The sequence below is a fragment of the Paramisgurnus dabryanus genome, chromosome 2 (genome assembly GCF_030506205.2).
Source record: "Paramisgurnus dabryanus chromosome 2, PD_genome_1.1, whole genome shotgun sequence".
Classification (NCBI taxonomy): Eukaryota; Metazoa; Chordata; class Actinopteri; order Cypriniformes; family Cobitidae; genus Paramisgurnus; species Paramisgurnus dabryanus.
In genome coordinates this window covers 7,448,901-7,456,400 of record NC_133338.1, presented here as the reverse complement: position 1 = coordinate 7,456,400, position 7,500 = coordinate 7,448,901, and the positions used below count along the sequence as shown (strand labels likewise).

At 36.9% G+C, this 7,500-nt stretch overlaps 4 non-coding genes and 4 pseudogenes across 4 annotated transcripts in view; all 8 read right to left on the bottom strand.

The window, feature by feature from the left end:
• Positions 1–69: 69 nt before the first annotated feature.
• On the bottom strand, positions 70–188 carry LOC135784708 (5S ribosomal RNA; annotated as a pseudogene).
• Positions 189–309: 121 nt separating this feature from the next.
• LOC135784691 (5S ribosomal RNA) lies at positions 310–418 on the bottom strand (annotated as a pseudogene).
• Positions 419–6,288: 5,870 nt separating this feature from the next.
• On the bottom strand, positions 6,289–6,407 carry LOC135785163 (5S ribosomal RNA). Its single transcript, XR_010546471.1, has one exon. It is a non-coding gene; the product is annotated as a 5S ribosomal RNA (ribosomal RNA).
• A 121-nt stretch (positions 6,408–6,528) lies between these two features.
• LOC135783921 (5S ribosomal RNA) lies at positions 6,529–6,647 on the bottom strand. Its single transcript, XR_010545922.1, has one exon. It is a non-coding gene; the product is annotated as a 5S ribosomal RNA (ribosomal RNA).
• Positions 6,648–6,764: 117 nt separating this feature from the next.
• Positions 6,765–6,883, bottom strand: LOC135784359 (5S ribosomal RNA; annotated as a pseudogene).
• A 117-nt stretch (positions 6,884–7,000) lies between these two features.
• Positions 7,001–7,119, bottom strand: LOC135783880 (5S ribosomal RNA). Its single transcript, XR_010545882.1, has one exon. It is a non-coding gene; the product is annotated as a 5S ribosomal RNA (ribosomal RNA).
• Positions 7,120–7,236: 117 nt separating this feature from the next.
• Positions 7,237–7,355, bottom strand: LOC135784074 (5S ribosomal RNA; annotated as a pseudogene).
• A 121-nt stretch (positions 7,356–7,476) lies between these two features.
• LOC135784565 (5S ribosomal RNA) overlaps positions 7,477–7,500 on the bottom strand; it is a 119-nt gene continuing 95 nt past the window's right edge. The window contains exon 1 of the ribosomal RNA XR_010546036.1: positions 7,477–7,500. This exon is cut by the window's right edge and continues 95 nt beyond it. This is a non-coding gene — a ribosomal RNA (5S ribosomal RNA).

Here is a 7,500-nt window from a genome sequence, read left to right as displayed (position 1 = left end):
GGGAGAACACTTACAGAAAGGACGCATTCATGGGAAAAAATTACATAAATAAATATTTAATTAATTAAATGCTTACAGCACCTGGTATTCCCAAGCAGTTTCCCATCCAAGTACTAACCAGGACTGACCCTGCTTGGCTTCCGAGGTCAGACGAGAGAGGGCGTGCTCAGGGTGGTGTGGCCGTAAACGAGTGCTGAATCGATTCGAGAGACACTTCAAGACTTATGTGGCAACGCCATGACATCAGTGAACGCTTACAGAAAGAACGCATTCATGGGAAAAAATGACATACATAATTAATTAATTAAATGCTTACAGCACCTGGTATTCCCAGGCGGTCTCCCATCCAAGTACTAACCAGGCCCGACCCTGTTTGGCTTCCGAGAGCAGGCGTGCTCAGGGTGGTGTGGCCGTAAGCGAGTGCTGACTCGATTCGAGAGACACTTCAAAACTAATGTGGCAACGCCATGCCATGGGAGATTGCTTACAGAAAGGACGCATTCATGGGAAAAAATGACATAAATAAATATTTAATTAATTAAATGCTTACAGCACCTGGTATCCCCAGGCGGTCTCCCATCCAAGTACTAACCAGGACTGACCCTGCTTGGCTTCCGAGATCAGACGAGAGCGGGCGTGCTTTTTTTTTTTTTTTTTTTATTGAATAATTTTTCTAACAATTACAAAGCATTTCATACAAAACCATTTGTTTTACACAAAAAAACATCAAATATACACTACCATGAAGTTAAATAGTTACATAAAAGAACAATGAGAAAGAAAACCTTTAAAATTATGTAAAAATGTGTCCCGTAACATCTGGCAATCTCCACTTTAAACCCTCTAAAATACTGCAAACCTTGGGCGTAAAAACATTGTAAAAAGCTTCTAACATATTCTCATGTTTAAAATAGGCATACAATCTTTCCATGTACATTTCAGTTTTTCTTTTAAAAACAGTCCATACATCAATTACAATTTTTTCTTTTTTTGCTGCAGTTCGTCGTTCCCATATTGCACTTTTCATTAACATTACACATAAATTAATAAATTTCATGTTTTGACTTTTCCTTTTCCAACCAAACATCACCAATCTATTCCATTCCATTTCATTCTCATTCCATTGTTCGTCCAATTCTTTGATTATGTCCTTACATTTGTTTAAAAAAGAGTCCAATTCTTTGCAGTTCAAAAACAAATGTACAATTCCTTCTTCTCTTTCGTGACATACTTTACACATCGCACTTTGTTCCATTCCTATTTTGTTTAAAATCACATCAGTAAATACCACTTTATGTCTTATTGTGTACTCCAAGGACTCCAGTCTTGTTTCTACACATCTTCCCCTCATGTTTCTCCATATATCTTCCTGTTTTAAATTCACAAATTTATGTAGCCAGAAGCGATTTACAATAGGTTCTTTAAAAACACTGTCTCTGAAAAAGCAATAAAACATCTTAATACTGCATTCTTTGAGAGTGTATACTTTTTCATCCAAAATCACTTGAATGTCTTTCTGTTCTTTTTCCTTTTCCATATTTTCTATTCTTTTAATCCACTCTTTGGGTATAGCTTGTTTAATTACTTCATACTTGTTTATAATTTCTTGTTTGCTGTATTCCTCTTTTGCCTCATCCATTGCATCATACACACATTGTACAGGTAAGAAACCTTCTTTCACTTCATACATTACATCTTTTACTTTAGTTATTCCCACTTCCATCCATTTCTTAAAATAAATGACTTTGTCTTGTTTTAAAACCTTGTTGTTCAAGAACAGAGGTTGATTTAAAATGTTTTCTCTTCCTCGTGGGTCATATTCAATATTTGTTAAAAACTTCCCCCAAGCACTAAGCAATTCTCTATAAAATCCAGGTATTCTCTCTGTCATCCAATTTTTCGTTTTCATCCATAAAATTCCATCCTCCATGTTAAAATTTTCACATCTGTTTAAAAAATATTTCATTGTTTTCTTCCATTCTGCCTTGTTTTCTTCTTGTAAATACTTTTTAACTGCTTTTACTCTTAGACTGTTTTTCCTTTGTTCTACATCCATTAATCCTAGACCGCCTTTTTCTATATCCCCTAAAATCGTGTTGTAAGCTATTCTTGGCGGTTTGCCGTTCCAAATAAAATCAAGAAAACATTTCTTCAACCTCTTTTCTATCCATATTGGCATTTCAGATAAGTATAAAACATACCACAATTTAGAAACCATTAAAACATTCAAAGTTAAAACCTTCCCCTTCAAGCTTAAAGTTCTTAATTTCCAAAAGTTTATTTTTCTTTCTATTCCTGATATCAGTTGTTCCCACATTTCATCTCTTGTTTTTTTCTCATTTTTCCCCAATAAAAGTCCTAAAATTTTCATTTCTTCTACCTCTTTAAAATTAAAATAATCATTTAAAGGCACAGCTTTGCCAAACCTCATGTACACTGTTTTATCCTCATTAACTTTACCTCCTGATGCTTTACAAAATTTCTTGACAACATTCATGGCCTCTTGTACACTTTCTTTCCTATTTACAATTATTGTTGTGTCATCTGCATACTGAAAAACCTTCCCTTCAGACATAATTCCCTCAATCTCAATTCCTGTTATTTTTGTATTTTCCTTTATAGCTAATCCCAGTGGTTCTGATACAAGTGAATATAACAGTGCCGAGAGTGGACAACCTTGCCGTATTGATCTCGTAATTTTAAAACATTCAGTTAAAAACCCATTGCATTTAATTTTTGTCAAAGCCCCCTTGTATAAGATTTTAATCCATTTGATAAAATTCTTCCCAAAACCAAAACTCTTTAAAACATCAAATAAAAAACCATGTTCCACCCTATCAAAAGCTTTTTCAAAATCTAAACTGATTATGTACCCATCCTTATTTTCTTGTTTTATGTACCATATCATGTCCCTTATACTCATTGTTATGTCAGCTATGTCTCTTCCTTTGACTGCATATGCTTGATTTGTTTTTATTATAGTTGGCATCACTTCCTTCAGTCTATTTGCTAAAATCTTTGCTATAATTTTAAAATCTGTGTTCAACATTGAAATTGGTCTATAGTTCTTTAAGTCTACCCTCTCCCCTTTCCTTTTATATATAATTTTCATCAAACCTATTCTCATCCTTTCATTTACTTCCTCTTTTTCAAAAATTTCCTTAAAAACCTCCTTTAAAATCTTTGTTAAAACCCCTTTAAAACATTTGTAAAATTCACTCCCCAAACTCTTCTTTCTGTTTAGTTGATCTATTGCTTGTTCAATCTCTTCTTCTCTGAAATCATGGTCACATACATCTTTATCTTCTTTACTTAATTTTGCTTTTATTAGATTTAATAATTGTTTTTTTTGTTCTTTCTCCTCTTCACCTTGAGTACTGAAAAGGTCCTCATAAAAGGCCTTTATTTCTTTTAGAATATTTTCATTTCCTTGTACGATTTCCCCATTTTCCCCTCTTACCTCCTTTACAATCTCTGCTTTTCCTTTCTTTTTCTCTAGGTCAAAATAAAACTTTGTACATTTCTCACCCTCCACCATATATTTTGCTTTACTTCTTAATCTTGCTCCTTCATATTCTTTTTCCTCTATTTCCTTTAATCTTTCCTCAATTTCTCTTATCTTTTGTATGTCTTTGTTTTCTTTAGTTAGTTCTTTTTCTAAGTCTGTTTTCATTTCTTTTTTCTTATAACTCTTACATTTTTGTATTAGGCTACAGTATTTAATTGAGAATTTTTTTATTAAAAACTTTACGTTTTCCCACCATATTGTCTTACTCTCTTCATACATTTTACTTTCCTTTTCTCTTTCTATAATTTGTTTGATTTCTGAAACATAATCTTTATTTTTAAGAATCTCTGTATTTAAAACCCATACCCCTGGCCCTCTTTGTATTTTGTCCCAATCAATTTTAAAAAATAAGAACTTATGATCACTTAAACTTGTTTCTTCATACTTAATCTTTTCAATAAAATTTTCCACATTCCTATTACATAAAATAAAATCAATTCTTGTTTTGCACACAAACTGTCCCACTATTTGTCGTCTTGAAAACTCTTTTTTTGTTTCGTTCCTTTCTCTCCATACATCAATCATTTTATTTTCTTCCATTAAAAACTTTAATTCTTTTCTCCCCGCATCACTTTTAAAAACCATTCCCTCTGCCATATCTTGTTTACTAAAAACTGTATTAAAATCCCCCATCATTACAATTTCTTTATATTTCTTTAAAAAACCTCTTAAAACATAAAAAAATCTTTTTTTTCCTTCTCTTCTGTTGGTGCATGTACATTTACCATAACCATTTCCTTTTCGTCATATTTTGTCTCTACAATCATACATTTTCCTATATTGTCTTTATATACAATTTTGCTTCTTTTAAAAACCTCCTCTTTCATTAAAAAAGCAACTCCTCTTCCAAATCTTCCATTACCATTGTTATATAAAAATCCCTCCAGCCCATCTCCTTTGAAAATCCTTCATCACATTCTCTTTCCAGTTCGTTTCTTGTAGTGCAATGATATCTTCATGTTTACATCTTTCAATTACTTTTTCAAATTTTCTCACGTCCAGCAGTCCTCTTGCATTAAAAGTCACACAACTTAAAACCATTAAAAGAAAAATTAAATACCTAAAAACCATTGTCTCACTTCATCTCCTCCAGGCCCTTTAAAACTTCATACCTATTTACACATTTCTTTTGTCCTTTTTTCATCACTTTTTTCCTAGCAAACTGTACATTTGGTGTTACCTTTAATGCTCTTCTTCTTGTTTGTGCTCTTCCGTCTCTGCTTTTCTCCAATACTGCTGCTTCTTCCATTTCTTTATTGTCAATCCCGCTGCTCTCTACTATCTCATTTTGTCCTTCTTTGTCCATCGTATCTAAAAGACTTGTAAAACTTGCAGAAATTTCAATTGGTGTCCATGTACCATCATCTCCTTGTGAATTGTCCTTCTCATTTTCCACTTCTATGTCCTCTGTTGTCTGTTCCTCTATGGTTATTCCCTTTTCCATTTCATTTGCTCCATCAGTGTGTTGTTGTTCTTCATTTTCATTTTCTTCTCCATCGTTCCCTTCATGCATTTGACTGTCCACCTGTTTTTGTGATCCTCCTTCTCCTCCATCCATCCAACACTCACATTTATTTAAATAGTCTTGGCAGTCCGGGCACTTAACAGTGTTACAGTCCCTTGCGAAATGTCCCCTCTCCTCACATTTGTAGCACTTAAAATCAGGGCAATCTTTCATTAGATGGTCTGGGCTCATGCACAGCCGACAGGTTTTCACCTGATGGCTGTGCATCACCCTAAAATATTGCGGCCCCTCCGCTGTTTCCAGCTTCGTGCTGTATGGGAGTGAAACCACTTCCTTGGGGAACCTCACTCTCGCAAACCTTGTCCCGTCCTCGATTCCAGTGCCCGGATACAGCCTTCTTTTAATTTTTGATATTGGCAAAACGCCCCAACCTTGCAATTTTTCTAAAATTTCGTTATCCTCCAGGTAAACAGGCAAATGCATGAAGGAAACGACATATTCTCTGATTTGTAATCTCCTCACCTCACAGTTTGTTCCTTTTATCATTAGTCCATCCATTAACTCATCACACATTTCCTCCTTCTCCAGGGTCAGTTCATATTCCTTATTTTGTCTTGGTCTTACTGCCAGAACGTTTCCTTCTCCAATTTTCTCTGCTATCACTTTAATTATATCCTCTGCCTTTACTCCATTAGCATTGTCCACATTTACAATCACTGTTGCTTCCTTCATGTATTTCCTTTGCTCAAAATTCCTAACACCTGAATCCTTTTGGTTTCCAGTTCGTGGTCGATGTTCAGGTCCAGTGTCATTGCCGTTCCGTTTCTCCGCCGCCATTTCCAGGTCATTAGCCGTAGGTCCGTCCATTTCAAATGAAAAACAAACACGAAAAACAAAAACAAACAAACAAAACCACGAAAAATCACGATTTAACCACCCTCCAGCCAGCCAAAAGCTGCTGTTAGGTGGTTTAAACAAAACAAAAAAATCACTAACAAACAAAACTCAATCGATATAAAAAAAAAACTACAAACACTAACAAACATAAACAATGAGAGAGCCTTCCTCTCTCTACTGCAGCCAACTCACTTCCTGATTGCTCAATAGCGCCCTCAGGGTGGTGTGGCCGTAAGCGAGTGCTGTCTCGATTCGAGAGACACTTCAAGACTGATGTGGCAACGCCATGACATCAGTGAACGCTTACAGAAAGAACGCATTCATGGGAAAAAATGACATAAATAATTAATTAATTAAATGCTTACAGCACCTGGTATTCCCAGGCGGTCTCCCATCCAAGTACTAACCAGGCCCGACCCTGCTTGGCTTCCGAGATCAGACGAGAGCGGGCATGCTCAGGGTGGTGTGGCCGTAAACGAGTGTGGACTCGATTCGATAGACATTTCAAGACTTATGTGGCAACGCCATGACATCAGTGAACGCTTACAGAAAGAACGCATTCATGGGAAAAAATAACATAAATAATTAATTAATTAAATGCTTACAGCACCTGGTATTCCCAGGCGGTCTCCCATCCAAGTACTAACCAGGCCCGACCCTGCTTGGCTTCCGAGATCAGACGAGAGCGGGCGTGCTCAGGGTGGTGTGGCCGTAAGCGAGTGCTGATTGGTTTCGATAGACACTTCAAGACTTATGTGGCAACGCCATGACATTAGTGAACGCTTACAGAAAGAACGCATTCATGGGAAAAAATGACATAAGTAATTAATCAATTGCTTTCAGCACCTGGTATTCCCAGGCGGTCTCCCATCCAAGTACTAACCAGGCCAGACCCTGCTTGGCTTCCGAGATCAGACGAGAGCGGGCGTGCTCAGGGTGGTGTGGCCGTAAGCGAGTGCTGATTGGTTTCGATAGACACTTCAAGACTTATGTGGCAACGCCATGACATTAGTGAACGCTTACAGAAAGAACGCATTCATGGGAAAAAATGACATAAATAATTAATTAAATGCTTACAGCACCTGGTATTCCCAGGCGGTCTCCCATCCAAGTACTAACCAGGCCCGACCCTGCTTGGCTTCCAAGATCAGACGAGAGCGGGCGTGCTCAGGGTGGTGTGGCCATAAGCGAGTGCTGACTCGATTCGAGAGACACTTCAAGACTTATGTGGCAACGCCATGACAACAGTGGACGCTTACAGAAAGAACGCATTCATGGGAAAAAATGATATAAATAATTAATGAATTGCTTACAGCACCTGGTATTCCCAGGCGGTCTCCCATCCAAGAACTAACCAGGCCCGACCCTGCTTGGCTTCCGAGATCAGACGAGAGCAGGCGTGCTCAGGGTGGTGTGGCCGTAAGCGAGTGTGGACTCGATTCGATAGACATTTCAAGACTTATGTGGCAACGCCATGACATCAGTGAACGCTTACAGAAAGAACGCATTTATGGGAAAAAATGACATAAATAATTAATTAATTAAATGCTTACAGCACCTGGTATTCCCA